This window comes from Pongo abelii, chromosome 2 (assembly GCF_028885655.2).
Source record: "Pongo abelii isolate AG06213 chromosome 2, NHGRI_mPonAbe1-v2.0_pri, whole genome shotgun sequence".
Lineage (NCBI taxonomy): Eukaryota > Metazoa > Chordata > Mammalia > Primates > Hominidae > Pongo > Pongo abelii.
In genome coordinates, this window is record NC_085928.1 from 17,824,289 (window position 1) to 17,847,533 (window position 23,245).

General features: G+C 42.0%; 1 protein-coding gene across 2 annotated transcripts in view; it reads left to right on the top strand.

Annotated features, from left to right (window-relative positions):
• Positions 1-520: 520 nt before the first annotated feature.
• GPR156 (G protein-coupled receptor 156) overlaps positions 521-23,245 on the top strand; it is a 123,505-nt gene continuing 100,780 nt past the window's right edge. For both annotated transcript variants that reach the window (XM_002813242.5, XM_054551432.2), the window contains exon 1: positions 521-1,377. The gene's annotated coding sequence lies outside the window, so the exon portion shown is untranslated. The remainder of the gene's footprint in view (positions 1,378-23,245) is intronic.

Below are 23,245 nucleotides of genomic sequence, written 5' to 3' on the forward strand. Positions count from 1 at the left end.
CTAGAGCCATAGAAGTGAAGATTTGGCTCTAGACTCTGAAGTCAGCTCTCCTACGGAAAAAAGATGGACCCAGTCCTTTTTAACTCAGGCAGCCCCCAGGGAGGAGAGAGATGGTCCTCATCAGTTTCTGCACGTTCCAAATGAAAGTGTCCGGCTGTGTAGAATGAGAGATCTGGAGAGTCCTGGGTAAAATCTCAGACATAATTCTTTCTCCTGAGAAACCAGCTTTTTGCTTACTGCCTTGAGGAAAACCTTGTCTATCCTTCTTTCTTCCTCTTGTTTTCCCCCTCAGTAGAATCCTGTGAAAAGAAGTCTTTGGGTATCACAATGTGTAAAACAGTTAAGAATGTCGCCACTGTCTTGTCACAGTGGGGTCTGCGGACCTGGCCTCTCTCTTCTCGTCCTCTACAACCAAAGATTTTCTCTGGGCAGTTGTAAAAATGTGGAATGTCCTAATGCACATAAATAGGTCTGAGATTTTAAAATAAATGAAACAAATACAATTTGGAAAGTCTAAGTGGATTCCCAGGACCATTTCCAGGTCTCCCCTCTATGTTTCTCCTTGAGGGTGTCTTAAACACAACATCTCACACATATTTTTAAGCAGATGACAGTGGGCTGGGTGCGAACATCTTGTTTGTGGCCTCTTGTTAGCATTCTTGGAAAAAGAAACGTACTTGTCTTTCTGATTATAAAAGAAGCAAAAACTCAACGTAAAGAATTTGGCAACCCCAGAGAGTATAAAATAAGAAAACTAAGTGGTAACTCCGACCCCACTCCATAAATAAAAATGAGCATTCGCGGAGAGTCCTTCCAGTCTCCTTACCGAGGCCGGCTAGGGACCTGAACCTGAAGCTCCTCGCCCGGGGGCCAGCCCCTGCGGCAGCCGCTGGCTCGAGGCCCGGGAAGGGGCGCTGAGGGGAAGGCGCCCCCCAGGGCAGGTCTCTGAGGAGACGGCCGGAGGCGGGGCCGCCCCAGGGGACTCGGCGGCGAAGCAAGGAGAAAGATCCGAGGAGCTGGAGGAGCCGTGAGGCGCGTGGAGTCTGCAAGGTCCCGGAGCCCTCCCGGCCCTCGCGGGAGAGCGGGGTCGAGGCGCGCCACGCGGGCGGCGCCAGGGAGGGGCGGGCAGGCGTGGCTCAGCCAGTGCCCCGGCCAGAGGCGCCCGGCGCCCCGCGCACACCTCAGAGGCCGGCGCCGTCGTCCCGCCGCCTCCACGCCAGGCTCCCGGCGCGGCGATGGGCGCGGGCTCCTGTCTCTGCCCCGGCCCGCCCCTTCCCGCCCCTTCCAGCCGCGCGAACGCGCGAGACGCCGGGGGACCGTGGGCGTCCTGCACATAGAAGCGGGCTTGGCGCTTCTCGGCGGTCCGACACTGATGAGGTGAGCACAGCGACCTTAAGGATCCACAAAACTTCAAACACTTTATTAAGTGAAAGTGGAAAGGGGGAGGGGCTTTCTCTCCATTCCAGAATCTGGGCAGTTTGTTTGGAACCGGTAAAGAAACTCTCTTAGGAACTTGAGGTGAGCACGGGTCACGCATCAGGGATGCGAGTGGCAATTTCAGTGGAAGAGACGGGAGAGTACTGTAATTTGGTGTGAAGATGGGGCCTTGGGTTTTCTGCTGAATAAGCGACCGGCTGTGCTGAAAATGAGAGATCCCGGAACAGTTTCCCACCGCCTGTAGACTTTCCAGAGTCTCCTCACGCCGAATCTGCTTTGCAGGGCATGTTCACCCCCAGGGTGCAGAGTGTCGGGCACGGTGGGCTCCCCCATGGGGATTGCAAAGTCCTGAAAAGGGACAGTTGTATTGCACTGCGTCTGTTGAACTGCCTTGCTTCTGGGCATGAGGGAGTCACCTGGAAGCTGGAGCATCCTTGTACCCTGTCACGCAGCCCTTTCCAAGTTAGCTCTGTCAGACACTAGAGGCCTCTAGGTAGAACTCAAGGTATCCATGTACTCATGAAGAATACAAACCTTGAGGTTTTTAAAATCGAATTTTGTTAAGATTTCAGGATAGAAATCTGGGAAGAGAAGTCATGACATGGCATAACTTACCCCTTTGTTGATTTTCTAGGTACATGCATGCTTGAATTAGAGGTAAATGATGTCCTAGCCTATCATGAAATGTCTTTCCTGGTGTAGTTCTTTAAACCAGAATATGGAGGATAACATTACATTTTTGCATCCTAGATAAAAGGGAAAGATTTTCAGATGGGGGTTACACAGCGGGAGAAATTGTTGATATAGTTGTATTAGGCAGCAAGGCCTGCAAAGAAAACTTATTTTTCTCCACCAGTGGCTGAATTCTGCACAGTGCCTCCTCGCAGTCTGGGTAGCAGCCCGGCTTGCAAAAACAGTGCTTCTTTCATTGCTGCAGGTGGGGCAAATGCGCTTGCGGATAAATGGCTGAGGAAGCGTTTGCTCATAGGTTAAGGCAATTTGAGTCTGGAGAATAAAGTGCTTTAGCAGGCTTTGCTTGAGTTAGGGGTCCCTTGTGAGGAATAGAGGTGGCTTTCTGGTCCCCATTTTGCCAGCCTAATTCCCCTTCAGGGACACTACTGTCTGTGGAATGTTCCCTCTGTTTCACCTTCTCTTCCACCCCCAGCTTTTAGCTTCTCCCCATTCCCCAGTGAAGTCTAGAATTGAGCCTGGTCAGAGTCAAAGTTCTGATAGCCTGGGGATATAGAACTTCAAGCCTGGTGAAGGCAGAAATGAGACCTAGGAGAGACCCAAGATGGGTGAGATGAAACAACTTCCAGCCTAGAAGGCTCTCAAAAGAGTGGAAAAATAATGATTGAGGGAAACAGATTCTCTGGAAAGGAGAATAGGTGCTTAAGTGTTTGTTTTCAGCTGAGGGTTTTAATATTTCCATTTTTGTTGTTTAATCATAAGGGAATTTCCATATAGGGTAGGAGGAGGATGAGGCCTTCTCTGAAAGCTGCATCCTTCTCCCTGAATTTGCATTTTATTCCATTCTCATGTAGGTTTCAGAGATTAATTGGGGGAAGGGGGAGAAAGGAAAGAAGCCAGAGGCTCTGACATGCCGCAGAAGCAGTACAACATGGACTGACTTGGGCTGCAGAGGTGGATTTGGGGGTTGAAGGGAATGTTCTACATTTAGTTAAAAAAAAAAATCAGAGCCTTTATTTTGCAGAGGACTTGAGAATCAGAACATTCATGTTTAGTTGCTGATGAATTTTGCCTGATAAAGGATACAAATCACTATCTCACCTTTTTTCTCCAGTGCTTTATTATGAAAAATTTTAGACATACAGAGATGTTATCTACCTCTCATTTTATAAACTTATTATCTTAAAACAAACTTGTTAATAAAAATCAGTGTTTAGAATCCAGACATATGTGGTCTGGTCCTGGACAGAGCTTGAATCAGAAGGTATTTCAACTATAGATGTGTGAAGGATATTAACATTTTAAGAAAAAAAATATAGGTCTTATTCTTCTGACTTTCCCATAAGAATCTTGAGCAGACCCCTTAACTGCCTTCCTTTTCCCATTCTTAAAATGTCAGTCAGTTGGATGATATTACTCTCCTGCTTAACACCCTCCAGTGGCTTCCCCTCACACCGTGAATAACATTCAACTCTCCACCAGGGCTTGTGATTTGGTCTGGTGCCCTCATATTCTATGCCTGTCCTCTTGCTTACCATCGTCCTTGCTCTTCCCTCTGCCTGAACACTCTTCCTTCAGACACTGCCACTGCTTCTTTTCTCAGCTCATTCCAGTTTCTTTTCATACTCTCCAGAATGATGGCCACCTGATCTAAAACAGCCTGTGGTCACTCCCTGTCTTCTGACCCTGCTTTATCCTTCTTCATGGCACTTAGCACTCCCTGACACTATATAGTATATGTATTTCCTTGTTAATTGGGCATATTCCCCACTCTAATGTAAACTCCATCAAGACAAGGAATTTTTTTGTCTTATTTATGGCTGTGTTCCTATTTAGTATATTATGAGCAATTAATAAATAACTGTTGGATTAATTAGGTAATTAAATTACACAAATAAAGCATTGACTCCCATAAGGGTGGCAGAACCCTTGGTAAAATACTAGAAGTCCTTTGAGGTAATTCGTAATTCAAGTTAATCAATATTTGATAGGTAAATGATGACCCTGGAGATCAGTGGCCTCTTTTATCCTCACAGCACTTCTCAGCTGAATCTTATGCTAATAGCTGGGCCAGTTTTGACAAACCCACATCCCAAACAAGACATAAAATATTTCAGTCACAGAACTTTTCCTCATGTCTCTTTCTAGTCACCCCCACCATACAGAAGCAGCAAACCTTGTTCTGATTTCTAATGTCATAGATTAGTGTTGCTGGTTCCTGAACTTCATATAACTGCAGTTACACAGTATGCACTCTTGTGTTTGGCTTCTTTTTGCCCTACACAATGTCTGTGATATTCATCTGTGCCATTACATGTATCAGTAGTTCATTTCTTTTTATTCCAAGGTAGTATTCATTGTATGAATATTGACCATGTGTTTATCCGTTCTCTTGTTGATAGATACTTGGGTTGTTGCCAGTTTGTGACAATTTTGAACAAAGCTGCTGTGAACCTATAAAGGGTCTGCCTCATCTTGAGTCTTCTCTACTTTATATGAAAATCTTCTTTGTGCCACCAATGCAGAGAGAAGTATGGCAAGGTTATGGGGGCTGTGACTGATATAGCAGTTTGCATGCACCCCAGCCAGTGCTCGCTCTAGACAGCTCCACTGGGAGCTGACCTGCTTCCCACTTTAGAGGGAGAGCACTTGGAAAATGAGTGTCTGACAAATTAGCGAGCCTTCCAGTGCACTCTTAAGTGCTTTAAATCCTTGAAAGAGACACTGTAGAATGCCTGCTGCCATCACTGTTGTATTTCCCTCCTCCTCTCAGCTTCCCCATCCCAGCACAAGTTGACTCTAATCAGCCTCTGAGCATTATGCTACTGAGGGGTTTAAACATTCATGAGCAAGAGTCTTGTTCGGAGCCTGATAAAATATTTATATGTTTCCATGGGGCATTGGTTTCCATCTAGACTTCTCAAGGCATTTTTCTGAGATGCATGTCATAATTGTGAAGAACTCAGACGGTGATCGATGATACGGCCCTGTGTTATTAAACCCCACTACACAGAGCACCTTGCTTTCTAGGGATGGAGAAGAATGAGCACACAGAAAAAATGACATTAATCATGTCTAGATCAGGAGAAAGACTACATGTACTGATAAAAATGGCTTGAGTAAAGAGGGGCCTGTTAATATAGTACCAACAAAGGTATGAATCCATAGAGGAGAGTGAAAAGAACTTGTTAAAATGAGAGGAATGCTGGGATGCATTCATTCCAAGTGGAAGAATGGGGGAAATCAGCATTGTAAAATGCACAGTTCCTTTGACACTCATGTGGACAAGGCTCATATGAGACAACTGTGCTGAGTGCTGTAATTATCACAACCTGCCATGAGAGGATGAAAGTAGAAGTGGAGGCTAGGCAGGGTTTCCAAGTAGAGCCAGAGAGCTATTCCAGGAGGAGTCAACATTTCCCTTCAAGGAAGAAGTGGCTTTGAGTCAGGTTCTGAAGGAGGTGTGCCTCTTTGACTGGCAGCTGCGGTGTGGAAGGGCCTTTCCAGAGAGACAGAATAGCATGATTGAGTGAGGGCCAAAGTGCCGGTGTGGTGTGAGTAAGGAGAGAAGCTGGGTGGATGCGGGTCAGGGCAGGGTTGCAGCAAGCAGGAGAGCTAACGGCCAGCTTATGAAGGCCACAGGAGGATGGACTTCAGTCTGTTTGCTGGAGGGCCATGTAACTTTTGGCCGGAGATTGGGTTACATTTTGAGCAGTTCTTGGGAAGTATATCCACCCTAGGCAAGGCCTTGAGGTATGTTTATGTCCAAGGCATTTCCAGAATATTCTGCTATGTACAGAACTGTATGAAGACTCTATGTGGTCTACTCTAAGAGAGGTAAACCAGAAGAGGTCAGATACACTCAGTATACAATTAGGACTGACCAGAAACAGGCCTCACCAGGCACCTTTCTGCCCCCAGCACACAAACACTCAGAATATTGAGTCAGATTGAATCCACAGCATCCTCTAGTCTTCTTCATGACCACTTTGCCTCAGCTGGGGGAGTTGCAATGATCTAAGTATCCCCTTATCACCTGAACCCAAATCTGGGCCAGTATACCTCAGACATGGGTTGCCAGGCAACTGAGGGCTAAGTGATGCGGCTGGCCAATCATCCCCACAAAGCCCAGGTCTTCTTTGACCAGGCCATTGGGCTGTGACCAGAGAGGCAACTCGGGGGGTTGAGGTCATGCAGACTGATGACCTGTAGACACAACTGCCAGGCCCCTTCCATATGTCTTCTTCCTTTGGGTTGCAGATTCCTATTCAAAAATGCCTCAGGATGTTTATTTTTTAACCCATAATAAAAATAGTGAAGTAGGGAGGAGTGTTAAACATGTCAGTCATCTATAACTTATGTTGTCATTGGGAAGAAATAACTGTGGAAACAATTGTCCTGGGAAAGTCAGTCTTCAGTCTTGCAGTGAGGAGCTTTGCATATGTAGAGATTAGCTAGAAAGCTCTGGAGTTCTGATGGTGAGAAGGGATTTCTTGGGTCAAGGATAGGAAAGGGCAAGGGAGGACCTTCATGATTCTGCCCAGGGCTTTGCTGGTTGGAATTGCTCTTCTGCTGCCATGGGTAGCATGGGGTTTCAGTGACTGAAAACACCCAGGAAGGTATGCTCTGGGTCTTCATGTTGCCATCTGCCTACACTGGAATGTCAGACCATCAGTCAGCACTGCCAGCTCTCCATCTTGATTTTCTAAGAGTTATTGAGAAAACCTTGAAAGGGAAGGCAGAAGTGGATGTCTTAATTATGGAAATGCCAAGGTTCTAAAGGTGTGGTCTAGGTTGAAGGTGTGGTAAGGGCCTGAAGGCATTGGTTTGGCAGTACTTCAGACCAACAAAGTCTTTCTTGGCTCTTATCTATAATATTCCTGATTTTCTGTGTGAGGTGGAATCTCTCAAGTGCTGCATTAATCAGTCTTTTGGCTGAACAGGTAAATAGGATGCATGCTTAATTGAGTGCCTTTTCTTTTTTTAAAGTTCCAGCTTTTATTTTACATTAAGAGGATACATGTGTAGGATTGTTACATGGGTAAATTGGACCCAGGCATAAGCACAGTACCCAATAGGTAGTTTTTCAACCCATGCCCCCTCCCTCCCTTCCCCCTCTAGTAGTCTGCAGTATCTATCTTTCCTGCGTTTATGTCCATGTGTGCTCAGTGTTTAGCTCTCACTTATAAGTAAGAACATGTGGTATTTTGTTTTCTGTTCCTGCATTAATTCACTTAGGATAGGCCTCCAACTGCATCCACGTTGCTTCAAAGGACATGATTTCATTATTTTTTATCCTATGGTGTTTATGTAGCACATTTTCTTCATCCAGTACACTGTTGATGAGTGCCTAGGTTGATTCCACATCTTTGCTATTGTGAATAGTGCTGTGATGCACATATGCAAGCATGTGTATTTATGGTGGAATGATTTATATTTCTTTGAATATATACACAGTAATGGGATTGCTGGGTCAAAGGTAGCTCTGTATTTAAGTTTTTTGAGAAATCTCCAAACTGCTTTCCACAGTGGTTGAACTAATTTACATTCCCACCAACAATGTATAAATGTTCCCTTTTCTTCACAGCCTTGCCAGCATCTGTTGTTTTTTGACTTTTTAATAATAGCCATTCTTACTGGTGTGAAATGGTATCTTATTGTGGTTTTATTTGCATTTCTCTGATGATTAGTGACGCTGAGCATGTTTTCATGTCTGTTGGCCACACTTGTATGCCTTCTTTTAAGAAGTGTCTTTTCATGTCTTCTGCCCACTTTTTAATGGAGTTATTTGTTTTTTGCTTGTTGATTTAAGTTTCTTATATATCCTGGATATTAGACCTTTGTCACATGCATAGTTTGTGAATATTTTCTCCCATTCTGTAGGTTGTTTACTCTTTTGATGGTTTCTCTTGCTGTGCAGAAGATCTTTAGTTTAATTAGGTCCCACTTGTCAATTTTTGTTTTTCTTGCAGTTCTTTCTGGGAACTGGGCCATAAATTCTTTGCCAAAGCCAATGTTGATAAGGGTATTTCCTAGGTTTTCTTCTACGATTTTTATAGTTTGAGGTCTTATGTTCAAATCTTTAATCCATTTTTAGTTAGTTTTTGTATATGGTGAAAGGTAAGTGTCTAGTTTCATTCTTCTGCATATGGCTACCAGTTATCCCAGCACTATTGAATAGAGAGTCCTTTCTCCATTGCTTGTTTTTGTCAGCCATGTTGAAGATCAGATGGTTGTAGGCGTGCAGCCTTATTTCTGAATTTTCTATTATGTTCCATTAATGTATGTGTCTGTTTTTGTACCAGTACCACACTGTTTTGGCTACTCTAACAAATTCTTTGGAATTAATGAAAATAGGGACACAATTTATGAAGACCTCTGGGATATAGCCAAAGCAATGTTAAGAGGAAAGTTTATAGCCATAAATGCCTTCATCAAGAAGCTAGAAAGATCTCACATTAACAATGTAACTTTGCATTTAAAGGAACTATGAAAAAAGGACAAACCAACCCCAACTCTAGCAGAAGAAAAGAAATAACTAAAATTAAAGAAAAACTTAATGAAATTGAGATGCAAAAATCCATATGGAAGATCAGTGAAACCAAGAATAGGCTATTTGAAAAAATAAGTAAGATTGATAGACTGCTAGCTGGGTTAACAAAGCAGGAGGAGACAGAGAGAGAGAGAGAGAGGATCCAAATAAGTACAATAGAAATAACAAAGATGACATTACAATTGATCCTACAGAAATACAAAAGATCCTTGGAGAAAACTATGAACAACTCTATGCACACAAATTAGAAAATCTAGAAGAAATCAATCAATTCCTGGAAACAATCTCCCAAGATTGAATCAGAGAGATTGAAGTCCTGAATAGACCAACATCAAACTCTGAAATTGAATCAGTAAAACAAACAAAAAAAAACCCTACCAACCATAAAAAGCCCTGGGCCAGATAGATTCACAGCCACATTCTATGAGACATACAAAGAAGAACTAGTACCAATCCTACTAAAACTTACAGAAAACAGAGGAGCAGGGACTCCTCCCTAATTCATCCCATGAAGCCAGCACCAGCCTAATACCCAAATCTGGCAGAGATATGATGAAGAGATATGATTTTTGTGTCTATGTTCAGACCAATATCCCTGATGAACATAGACACAAAAATCCTCAACAAAATACTAGCAAACCAAATTTAGCAGAACATCAAAAAGTTAATTCACCATGATCAAGCAGGCATTATTCCTGGGATGCATGGTTGGTTCAACATACACAAATCAATAGTGAGTCACCATATAAACAGAATTAAAAGCAAAAACCTTATGATCATCTGTGTCATCTCAATAGACAGAGAAAAAGCTTTTGATAAAATCCAACATCTCTTCATGATAAAAACTCTCAACAAACTAGGCATCAAAGGAACATACCTCAAAATAATAAGGGCCACCCCTGATAAACCTACAGCTAACGTCATACTGAATGGGCAAAAGCTGGAACCATTCCCCTTGAGAACTGGAACAAGGCAAGGATGCCCACTCTCACCACTGCTATTCAAGGTAGTGCTAGAAGTCCCAGCCAGCACAGTCTGGCAAGAGAAAGAAATAAAAGGCATCCAAATAAGAAAAGAAGAAGTTGAACTATCTCCCTTTGCTGACGATATAATTCTATACTTAGAAAACCCTAAAGACTCTTCCAAAAGGCTACTAGAATTGAAAAACGATTTTAGCAAGGTTTCAGGATACAAAATCAATGTACAAAAATCAGTAGCATTTCTAAACACCAATAACGTCCAGGCTGAGAGTCGAATCAAGAACATGATCCCATTTACGACAGCTGCAAAGAAAATGAAATACCTAGGAATATAGCAAACCAAAAAGGTGAAAGAGCTCTACAGGGAGAACTACAATACACTTCTGAAAAGAAATTAGAAACAACACAAATAAATGGAAAAATATCCCATGCTCATGGATTAGAATGATCAATATCATTAAAATGGTCATACTGCCCAAAGCAATGTATACATTCAATACTATTCCTATCAAACTACTAACATCATTCTTTACAGAATTAGAAAAAACTATTCTAAAACTCATATGGAACCCAAAAAGAGCCTGAATAGCCAAAGCAAGCCTAAGCAAAAAAAACAAAGCCGGAGCATCACACTACCCGAGTGCCTTTTCTGAACAGATATTTCAATGATTCCGTGATTGTTCATGAGCCAGTGATGGCTGCCTGCTTTTGGATGCTGCTAGGATAAATGCAGAAGATCAGAGTAAAGAGGGAGAGGGAAGCATAACAGCAGGAGAGAGGAAAAGGGAAGAGAGTAGTGACGTGCCGAGATCGCAGAGGTTGTGGGTACCCAGTTATCTACAAGTGAGAAACAGGGATAAAAGAAGATCAAATAACTACCCATGGGAATTTTACATGCAAATATTGCTGACTTCCCAGGCAGCTGTGAGGAGAAAGGAAGGGAGGAGACACAAAGGCAGCTGTCACAGTCAATCCGAGGAATATTAATAAAAACTTGACACACGAAAACACATGGCCATATCACAACAGCCTGGGTCCCAGCAAGGATGTCTATTCAAACCCCTCTTTCACATTTCCATATGTTCATTCATAGTATTAGGTATTTTGGAAGACATTCATTTGCACTTGCAAAGATACACAAATGCAGAGTACTTAAAAGGGTAAGCTATCCTAAAATATTAGTGGTGAGATTATAAATGATTATTTTTATTTTTTTCAACTTATCTATGTTTTCCATGATTGTTTTAAGAAGTGTGAATTTCTATGATAATCAAAAAAACATTAAGGAGAAAGGGGGTTAAGTAGGGAGATAGAGAAAGAGGCATGGGATGGGGAGAGAGGATTATAGAAAAGAAAAATATGTTGGAAGATGAATGAACAATTTTAAAACTTAATGTTTCACAGACTGCTAGCTTGTGCATATTTTTCTTTATTATTGAATATCATGTGTTTATCACCCTCAGAAGATCTGGAGGTACTGATTGGCATGAAACTGAATTGCAGATACTGAGCTAAGTATCACACCTCCAAGACCAATGCCATTCTATGTGTGACATGTGGCTTCCAGTGATGCTCAAAGTATTTTCCACCAAAGGCTAATACAGAGCACTTCAAACCTGGGCAGCAGCATCTCTCCCACAGAGTTTAATATTTATACTTGTAGCCACGGGGCTGGCTTTGTGCTTCTCATCTCTGAAGTACGGAACAGGAGCCAACAAAGGCTGTCAATAGTTGGAGTAGTGGGATTTTCCAAGACAAAAGCATGAGTTATTCTCGTCCACGTGTTTGCTGGCTGCTCACTGGCTTAGGCAGCCCCTTGGGAAGCTCTGTGGCTGAGGCTTTAGATAAACAGATGTAGTTTTTGTTTCACAACCACTGACCTTTTCTAGAGGCACTGTTGATTCTGTGCTTTAATTGGCTTCTGTTGAGTGACACAAGGTGAACCCTCTCTTCAGGAGCAGAAGCTCTATCTGCTATTAACCACCAGGATCAGTTCAAAGCAAATGCCAGAGGACCACATACCTCACTGAACTCTGGGGACTGGGGTTACTTGTAGTTATAAGTCTCAATAAATACTTTTTATATTTTAACTTTTGCATTTTTAAGTTATAAAAGCTATACACACTCATTGTAACAAGTCTAGTAAGACAGCAGTATATAAAGAAAATATGGCCAGGTGCAGTGGCTCACCCCGTAGTCCCAGTACTTTGGGAGGCTGAGATGGGTGGATCACTTGAGGTCAGGAGTTCAAGACCAGCCTGGCCAACATGGTGAAATCCCATCTCTACTAAAAATTAGGCCGGGTGCGGTGGCTCACTCCTGTAATCCCAGCACTTTGGGAGGCTGAGGCGGGTGGATCACAAGGTCAGGAGTTCAAGACCAGCCTGGCCAAGATGGTGAAACCCTGCCCTACTAAAAATACAAAAATTAGCTGAGCGCGGTGGCAGGCGCCTGTAATCCCAGCTACTTGGGAGGCTGAGGCCGGAGAATCACTTGAACCCAGGGGGCAGAGGTTCCAGTGAGCCAAGATCTTGCCACTGCACTCTAGCCTGGGCGACAGAGTGAGACTCCGTCTCAAAAAAAAAAAAAAAAAAAAATTGGCCAGGTATGGTGGCTCATGCCTGTAATCCTGGCACTTTGGGAGGCCAAGGTGGGTGGATCACCTGAGGTCAGGAGTTCGAGACCAGCCTGACCAACAAGGTGAAATCCCATCTCTACCAAAAATACAAAAATTAGCTGGATGTGGTGGCAGGCGCCTGTAGTCCCAGCTACTCGGGAGGCTGAGACAGGAGAATTGCTTGAACCGGGGAGGCGGAGGTTGCAGTGAGCTGAGATTGCACCACTGCACTACAGCCTGAGCGATGGAGCGAGACTCTGTCTCAAAAAAAAAAAAATTAGTCAAGTGTGGTGGCGTGCGCCTGTAATCCCAGTTACTTGAGAGGGTGAGGCAGGAGAATAGCTGGAAATAGCTTGAACCCAGGAGGCAGAGCTTGCAGTGAGCCGAGACTGTGCCACTGCACTCCAGCTTGGGCTACCGAGGGAGACTCCATCTCAAAGAGAAAAAAAAGAAAGAAAATATAACTAATCTCCACCTTCTCTCACTCCCATCTTTCTGACAAAACCACTATTTAAAGTGCCCAGGCTGGGCATGTGGGCTGACATCTGTAATCCGAGCACTTTAGGAGGCAGAGGCAGGAGGATAGCTTGAGTCCAGGAGTTCAAAACCAGCCTGGACAACATAGTGAAACTCTGTCTCTATGAAAAAAAAAAGAAAAAGTAGCCAGGTGGGTGGTGTGTCATCCTAGCTACTTGGGAGGATGAGGTGGGAGGATCGCTTGAACCCAGGAGGTTGAGGCTGCAGTGAGCTGTGATCATGACACTGCACTCCAGCTTGAGTAACAGAGTGAGACCCTGTCTCAAAAAAAAGTTTCATGTGTATTCACATGTCATGATCACAGCTCACTGCAGCCTCAACATCTCCAGCTCAAGGGATCCTCCCACCTCAGTCTACCAAGTAAATGGGACCACAGGCACATGCCACCACACCCGTCTAATTTTTAAACATTTTTGTAGAAACGAGGCCTCACTGTATTGCCCAGGCTGATCTTAAATTCCTAGGCTCAAGTGATCCTCCCACCTCAGCCTCCCAAAGTGCTGGGATTATAGGCATGAGCCACTGCACTCAGCCCGTTCACTCCTTTTCTATGTTCAAACAAACATATGAGTGTGTAGACTTATTTTCTATTGTATGTGAAAATAGAATCATATAATATGTTATTTCTTTCATTTTATTTCATACATATTATGTACATTATTCTAGATTAACACATATAATTGATCCAATTTATTATTTTTAATAGCTACCTAATATTCCATTATAGGAGGTTCCATAATTTCTTCCCATTCATTACTTCCCCACTGATAGATATTCATGTTTATCTTCCAACTTTTTTTACACAACAACTTATGCCACAATAAACATTCTACATTTATTCCTATACTTTGGATTTTATTTCCATAGGAGAGATTCCCAAAATTGGCATTTTTGGGTCAAAGGGAATACACAATTTTAATTCTCACTGTAGGTCTCCTTTACAGCAGTTGTTTCCGTCCTCCTTTTGTCTTTCTCTCCCCTCTCCCACCACATTTTGCCAGCAGGGCCTGTGTATTTAAGAAGGAAAGCCTGCAGTGAGAACTCCTCTGTGCCAAGTGTGGATTATATCAGCTCAGTGGGGAACGGGGTCTGCAGTGTCTCAATTACATTGTGTCTCTCTTGCTTTTGGTTGGCCAGACTGTTCACAATTCCCCTTGCTGATTTATTCCATGCTGTGGAATTATACATGGTCTTCATCTGTGGCAGGAGCATCTGAGGAGTGGCTTTTTGGGAGGGGTGTCCTTTCAGAAAGAATAGGCTCAGTTACTGTACTTTCTCACAAAGCTATATCTGTTATTTTTTTTGTTATGCCCTTTCTTTAATAGTTGGATTGAAAAAGGTTCTTCGATTCCCATCCCGGTCTTCTGTCTTCATTTTGAGGACTTGAGATTTGGGGAGTTTTATGAGTATATAATCAATCAACTGTAACTGATTATTTGACATGAGGATAATTAGTTAAGAAGGTAGGGGTCTTGGAGCTTAAGGATCAGTGCCAAGCAACAGATGTGAACATTTTTAAACAAATGGTTTTAACAAACCCGGTATTAGGAGCAAGCTTCCCAGGAGTACTAGGCTTTCATTTTTAATTTTGCCCTTGCTGGGATGTAAAACTTCAGTCTAGTCTACCAGACTAGAGAGGAGTTGGATTCTCTACCACACCAGGGCTAGAGAGGAGAAAATGTCAGAGAAGCATTAAGGGAAGCTGGTAAGTACAAATAAGTGAAATAAATATAAACAGTGAACTGACAAAATAGCAAAAAGTGAATGAAATTTGAAAATCTTCAGCTGAAGATTATTGTATAACCAGTGGTCCTGTGAGCTAGTGGACACTTTATAAAAATCTGTGATCTCCAAAACATATTAGATACCCCAATGTGAATCTGTGTTCAGAATACAACCATTAGCTAAGCAAGACAAAGAAATGATAAGTCCTGTTGGCAGATATTTTGCTATTGACTTCTATAACATATGCTGCAATTTTTACTCAGCAGCTTTGGAATGGATTTCTATGTCCCAAGTTGAAAACTAAACTAAAAGAAAAACAGAATAGAAGTTACTGCACTTAATTTCTAAGGAGAAAATTTTCACTTTAGTTTTGTGCATGTATATGCCTGCAAAATAAGCATTATCCTTTATGTTAATACAAACTTCACATGAACATTTAATTTTCAAATATGCACTTACCAGTAATAATGACGGCAAAATCAGACTCTATAGTAAGTTTATGTTTTATAACTTAGGGATTCTATAATGTATCTTAGTTGGTCTCATAGTTAATAGTAAGGATAGTAATATCTTATACAGTTTGCCCTGTCATCTGAGTAAAGATTGTCTTTAAACAGTTTGTTCTTGTCAGAAAAGTTTTAAGGCTAAACCTATTATAAGACATTAAGCATCTGATTTTGGCTATAATGGACTATCTGATAGTAGATTTTTACTCCTATACAGGACATCTAGAAAAGCTGAGTTTTAAAAATCTATTTGAAGGCATAGAAGACCTAATAAGGCAGCTAGGACTTGAGAGCTAAGACCTCAGAAAGAAGAGAAACTCATTGAGTGTTCCATATTCTAGGCTACTTTTTCCCTCTAGACACTTACCATTTTTAAGTAACACATGAGGAGAACCCAAACAATAAGCAGCTGCTAAAATCAGAGAAGCCAGGCAGATCATTCCACAGTCTGATAGGGCTGGGGAGGAAAAAATAAATTGAATTCAAGGAAAACAAATGATTCAGGACGTGAGAAACCATGATCATGGACAGAAAAGAGGCCCAGAAAAATCAACTTAATAGTCTAAGCAATTTTCCTTCCAAGTCATTCACTGATTTATAAGTAGCACAGACCAAGAGATTGTAAAAATCCAAACACAAAGAAGGTGCTAAAAAGCTGAGAAGCTAATCAGAGCTACTTGCAATCTTATTACACTAGGAAGATAAAAATTATTATAGAATGTAAAGCCCACCAATGTGGTATGACCTGAAAAACACCCTAAGCTTTCAGTTGGGACTGCTGACAGATTATGCCTGACCAGTTAAAGGAAACCAGAAATAGACCTGGTCAAATAAAATATTGAAGTCCATTTCCCGATCAACTTAGTCACTGATTAGATTAAAGTAATCTGTTCTTATTTTGACACCCTAGCAGAAGCCTTCTCCATATTCTTTGGAGAAGAAAAAATGATCCAGAACCTGTATATTTTTCATACATGGTTTCTTGTATTCAGCAAAGCAAAACAAAACAAAAACAGGCATACCAAGATGTAGTTTCCAGAATATGGTACAAACAGAGAGAATCCAGACTTCCTGAGTTGAGAAGACAGAGTTCCCCACGTCTGGGGAGACCAGGGCAACTAGAGTTTGTAGGGCAGAGTATTGGAGAGGAGACAGCTGCAGAGAGAACTCCAGAGTTCCTCACAGGGTACACCTCAAGTATAAAGCTGAGTACTGAGCAGCACATGCATGTAAGGAAACTACCTGGGATAAAGAAAGAACTACCCAAAAGGATTAGAAGAAATAGTGCTCATTGTTCACAAAGGGCTGGGAATTGTGCCTATTCCCACCAGCCAGACTTGAAAAGCTCATAATTCATGGAGGGTTGGGTAGTATACTCTGAAAGACCATGCCTTAGTAGTGGGAAGTAGCCCTAGATTGAGCACTGCACTGATCCTGTCTAACAAATCTTTTAAAAAGACCCGAAAGGAACAAATTGTTCCAGTTAATTTGACTGCATCCCAGAACAAAGCTCAAAACTATTTAGAGGTATTTGGAATAGCAGTATTAGTAATATTGCAGAGGGAAGAATATTGCCAGGGATAAAGAAAATCATTTCATAATGATAAAGGAGTTGATTCATCAGAAAGACATAACAGTACTAAACATTTATGCATCTAATAACAGAACTTCAAAATACATAAATGAGAAATTGATAGCGTTCCAAGGAGAAATAGACAAATCCATAATTGTAGTCCAAAATTTCATTAACCTTCTCTCAGTAATTGATAAAATAACAGAAAATAATTAAGTATATAAAAGAAGATAAAAATACAATCAACTAACTAGACCTCATTGATCTTTATAAGATACTTTACCCAGCTACAGCAAATACATATTCCTCTCAAGTGTACATGGAACATTTATCCAGTTAGACCATATTCTGAACCATAAAACAAGTCTCAATAAATTTAAAAGAATTTTAGTTATATAAGGTGTGTTCTTGATCACAATGAAATTAATTAAGAAATCAGTAACAAAAATTCTCAAATATTTGGTAACTAAATAACATCCTTCAGAATAACTCATGAGTCAAAGGAGAAATCAAAAGGAAAATTAGGGCCAAGTGGAGTGACTCACATCTGTATTCCTAACACTTTGGGAAGCTGAGGCAGGAGGATTGCTTGAGGCCAGGAGTTCAAGATCAGCCTGGGCAACAGAGTGAGATCCTGTCTTTACAAAAAATAGAAAAAAAAATTAGCTAGGCATGGTGGTGTGCACTCATAATCCCAGCTACTCAGCTGGAGGATTTCTTTAGCCTAAGAGTTTGAGGTTGCAGTGAGCTATGATCACGCCACTGCATTCCAGCCTGGGCCGTAGAGTGAGACCCTGTCTCTAAAAAAATTATTTTTAATAAAAAATAAAGGGAAATGAGAAAATACTTGGGGCTGAAAGTAAAAACTCATCTATCAAAAGCAGTACTTAGGTGGAATTTTATAGTATTATAAGCTTATAAGGTGGGGCACAGTGGCTCACGCTGGTAATGCCAACACTGTAGGAAGTCGAGACAGGCAGATTGCTTGAAATCAGGAGTTCGGGACCAGCTTTGACAACATGGCAAAACCCTGTTTCTATAAAAAGTACAGAAAATTAGCTGGGTATGGTGGCACGTGCCTGTAGTCCCAGCTACTTGATGGGGGCTGAGGCAGGAAGATCACTTGAGCCCAGGATTTCGAGGCTGCAGTGGGCCGAGATCACACCACTGCACTCCACTCCAGCCTGGGTAACAAAGTGAGACCCTGTCCCCCCACACCCCCGCAAAAATAAGATTATAAGGAAAAGGTCTCAGTTCAGTGTCCTCAGCTTTCCTCTTAAGAAACCAAAACAGAAAAAGAGCAAATGAAATTCAAAATAAGCAGAAGAAAGAAAATAAGAAATATTAAAGCAGAAATCAATAAACTAGATTTTAAAAAGTAGAGAAAATCATGAAAGCAAATGCTGTTTCATTGAGAATATTAATAAAATTGATTAACCTCTTTACAGAAAACAAAGAAGAGGAGGAAAAAGAGAGGAGATATAATTTACCAATATCGGAATGAGAGAGGTGACGTCACTACAAATTTTACAGATATTAATGGATAATAAGGGAACATTATAGCTTTTCTCCAATAATTCCATCAACTTATTAATAGATGAAACAAACAAATTCCTTGAAAGACACAAGCTACCAAAGTTCACTGAAGAGGTAGTAGAGAATGTAAAAGCCCAGATCTATTATAGACAGTCTCAAAAGTTAGAAATAGAAGAGAACTTCCCTAGCCTGAATAAAGGGAATCTATGCAAAACGTGCACCTAACATCATATTTAGTGGTAAAGCAAATAGTAATATAATCGATTTTTTTTTTTTGAGACAGAGTCTTGCTCTTTCACCCAGGCTGGAGTGCAGGGGCGCGATCTTGGCCCACTGCAACCTCCACCTCCCGGGTCCAAGCGATCCTCCTGCCTCAGCATCCTGAGTAGCTGGGATTACAGGCACATGCCACCACACCCTGCTGATTTTTGTATTTTTAGTAGAGACAGGATTTCACCATGTTGGTCAGGCTGGTCTTGAACTCCTGACCTTGTGATCCACCCACCTTGGCCTCCCAAAGTGATGGGATTACAGGCGTAAGCCACTGCGCCCAGCTTTTTTTTTTTTTTTTTTTTTTTTTTTGAGATGGAGTCTTGCTCTGTTGCCCAGGCTAGAGTGCTGTGGCGTGATCTCGGCTCACTGCAACCTCCAACTCCTGGTTCAAGCAATTCTCCTGCCTCAGCCTCCTGAGTAGCTGGGATTACAGGTGCCCACCACCATGCCGGGCTAATTTTTGTATTTTTAGTAGAGAATGGGTTTCACCATGTTGGACCAGGCTGGTCTTGAACTCCTGGCCTCAGGTGATCCGCCCGCCTTGGGATCACCAAGTATCGGGATTACAGGCGTGAGCCACTGTGCCCGGCCTAGGTTTTTAACTTATTTGTGTAATTACTTCAAGTATAGATTACTCCAATTTAAACACAAAGATTGTGAAACTAGATAAAGAATAAACATATTCAAAATAATTATTAAATGTTTTAATTGGTGACAGAGTTTTTCATAGCCTTTTATCATCTCAGTGCATCATGTTTTATTTGTAGGTAGCCACAGAGAAACAGCTACATTTATAAGAACACCATGAAGAATAATTTAATTAAAACTTTTTTTTTTTTTTGAGACGGAGTCTTGCTTTGTCATCCAGGCTAGAGTGCAGTGGCAAGATCTTGGCTCACTGCAACCTCTGCCTCCCGGGTTCAAGTGATTCTCCTGCCTCAGCCTCCCTAGTAGCTGAGATTACAGGCATGGACCACTACACCTGGCTAATTTTTTGTATTTTTAGTAGAGATGGGGTTTCACCATGTTGGCCAGGCTTGTCTTGAACTCCTGACCTCAGGTGATCCACCTGCCTTGGCCCCCCAAAGTGTTGGGATTACAGGCGTGAGTGACCGCGCCTGGCCTAAAACATTCTTTTATCCCTGACTTCAGCTGAGTTTAGTTTGAAATGAGGCTCCTTACTTGGGGTGATTGGGCTTTGTAGGAGGGTTGGTGGGTGGCCTATAATTCCCCCCAATATTGTATGTAAGATATTACATGTTTGTATACAGTTTTTCAGGAGAGAGTCCGTAGCTTTCATCAGTCTCTCATGACCAAAAACTATTTAAGAATCATAGCTTGAAGAATGAAAGAATCGAGTGCCATGCTAAGTGTCTAATTTCTCAATAATACTTCCCTGAAACTAATTTCTAGAGAATAATTCAAATGACTTGATCTAAATATGTGTGCATGAGTCATCAAAGCAGCCTGGAGTAACATATTAAAAGTTATCCCAAGGGTTTGTCTGGTTCAAACTCTGATGAAAGCCCTATATTTCCTATCCTGGACTGGGTTTCTCATAGTATGATTCCCAGATCAGCAGCAGCAGCAGCATCACCTAGGAACTTGATAGAAATACAAATTCTCAGGCCGGCCCCAGGCCATACCTACTGAATTACAAATTGGAGATGGGACCAGCAATCAGTGTTTTCTAAGGAGCTTTCCAGATGAGTCTGGTGTGCACTAAAGTTTGATAACCACTGGGTTAGGCTATAATTAGAAAATCCTGTTCTCCGCCCCTGCTGCCAAGCCAGGTTTAGAACAGTTTGTTAAGCAAGTATCTGCAGAAAGACCAGTCTGATGTTGACAGCTTCTATTTTCCGTCTTTATGGAAAAATCGTAAAGCCTCAAAAAGCCCAAATCACCCTCACACAAGTGTCTTGGGTTGCACAGCAACACCAAACAACAGTTTAGAGTAATCCAATGTCCAGCTGAAATTGGAATTTAGATACACAGCATGTGACTTCACTCACAAAAATTCTTACCAGGAGGCTTTTTAGGGATGAGCCCAGTAATTCCAAGGGCCTTGGCTCTTAGCCTCCTTTGAGGCATATAACACAGTCTCTTGAACATACTGACCCTCAGGAATGAGGTTTCATTACCCTCTTCCAGCCATGTGGCACCCTCACAAACATCCTTTAACAGAGTGCTCAGTATCACCATGCTTCATTTGCAAAGTAACTTGATGAATTCACTCAGCCTATATTCTTAGTACCCAGCGGTAGGGATCTCAGCTATAGCAGCATAAAAGTTGAACTGTCCAAAACCAGTCTCTGAAAACTTCAAGTGTTTATTCTGTCTACTCCTGCTGTTGCCTGAAGCTTGATTTGTTGTCACACCTTACTGTTTTGCTGATGAGAAATAGCACAGGGTACTTCTCAGTGGTTCTCATTAAAGGAGGGCAGCCAAGTGGAATTCATTCTTGGCTCTTAATAGTTTTCAAATGAGAATTTTATTGCATATTAATGAGCACTAATTGACATTTGTGACTGGTTTTTATGGAAATCATGCATGTATAATTTGCATAATAGTACCTAAGTGCTTTTAGGTAACAGTGCAACTCTGGGAAGTTGGTGAAGGTTTTTGTATGGTGCTTTTTTAAAAAGTTCCCAAACCCCAGCCCCTAGAATAGTATAGAATATTAACAGGTCTCTGGGATCCAAATATAAGGCAGTAGTAGTGACTCAGTTCATGTAGTTGTACCAGCTTGTACCTGAGAGTCAGAAAATGCATCAGGGCAGGTCTCTAAGAGCAGGAAGCGCTCCCACAGTAGCCAAGGAGGATGTTCCAGCCCTCCCTCTACCTTCATGTGTCAACCCTCCTGCTTCTCCTGAGTCATGAGTATCTAGACAGTGCTGAGGATTGTTCCAAGGACTCCTACACTGTAAAATGTTTTCTGAACATCACTTGGTTGATATCAACAAACATGGATTGATCACCTACTATGTGCCAGGCACTGTGCTAGGTGCCAGAGTAAGCCCATGTTGGCTTGCTGCCTGCTGCATCCCTATCTCTTAGCACAATGAGACAACAGTTATCCATCAATGTTTATTGAATTAATGAACATGCTGTCTGCCCTCAGGGATCTGAGGATTCATTATTCTTACAAAATCTGACATTAAATACAGTATAAAATTTGTTGCTCTTCATGTTAGAAATATTAATTTTTCAGAACTTGGAATTCTGTTAGGAAATTTAGAGAAACAAGATAATCTTGGTTTTATGTGCCCCAAGTTTTCTGTGTATCAAATGACCCTTTTAAATTTTGTGAAAATGAAAGAAGCCAATGTTTACTGAAGATCTAGTATGTATCAGTTACTTTTGCACACATCCTATACATCCTATGATTTAAGCATCAACAAAACCTATGAGGTGTAGATAGTATTATCTGTGTTTAATTGAGCAAGCAGCTAAGAACTGGAGAAGTGACTAACCTGAGGCATCACAGATAGAAAATTGTGGAACTGGGACTTAAATTCAGCCTAGGCTGTGTCTGTTGCACTGCCGCTTATTACATTAAATGATCCTAGGATATGTGAAGCAAAGCCAAACTCTTAAGTATTGTACTAGTGATACGGCTCCGATGATTGGAGAAACACTGGGGTTCTTGGTCTCATGCCGGTTTGGATAAAATGACATGGACACACGTGGAGTGGTTTTAGGGAGGGAAAAGTTTAATAGGCAGGAAAGCAGGAAGGAAGAAGAAAATAACTCCCCGGTACGGGCAGAGAAGCGGGGGGATTCAAACAAAGAGAAAACCTCCTGTGCGGCAGAAAAGTGGCTGCTTATATGAGGATGCAGGAGGAGGTGGTGTCTGATTTGCATAGGGCTCAGGGGATTGGTTTGACCAGTCATGTCATTCGTGCAGCCCGTGAAAAAACTGACCCTCCCAGCCTAGCTTTTTAATATGCAAATGCAGGGCGCCATTATGTTTTACACACATGGGGACATGTGGGGGCGGCCATGTTGCCAGGCACATGTAGGGTCAAGGGCAAGAAGATGGCGGGAATCACCATGTTTGGATGGACCCAGTTTCTAATGGCTGGCATTTGCATATCAAAGCTTGCTGGCCGGGCTCAGAGCCGGGGCTTTCCTGCTAGACAAGAAACGTTTCTAGAGCTGCTTTAAAAGAAATAAAAACTCCCCAAGGACCCCTTTTCCTCTCTATCTGCCTAAAATAATTTCTTAATAACTCCTGTAACACTAGGATGGAGGGATAAATTGGTCCAAGGGGTCTTGGTGTGTGCCCTGCATTCAGTTGACCTACTGTTTACAATACACCTACTGTTTACAACACTATTTTCTAGATCTTGTGGGGAACCCAAACCAAGAGCCAGTCTGGCTCACCTATAATTCCACCAAGCAGCCAGAAAAGTATAAACGCTGCATAGCAAAGGTATAAATCAAGGTTTAGTAGAAGAAAAGCTTTATAAGTAATGTGGAACTAAAAGGTTGAATATAGTGTTCTATAATGTTGAGCATAAATGTTCTCCAGATTGTGGAAAGATCACTAACTATTGGCTGGGAAGGGTAGGAGAGGAGAGAGTTTGAAACACAGAGAATAGGAAGGAGTGGTGATGTAGTCCAATAACTCACCCAGAACCCATAGACAGGAAAGCTTTGTTTGCTCTCAGATCCATACTAGACTCTGCTCCCCTGCACTCCACCCTGCTCACCTTCCATGCCTGCCAAGGGCCACCCAGCAATTCCATTCTGCTTGTCAAATCCCCTAAGGAGGATATGTCTGGAACAGCCACCACTCCTCCCCCTACTCTTCCC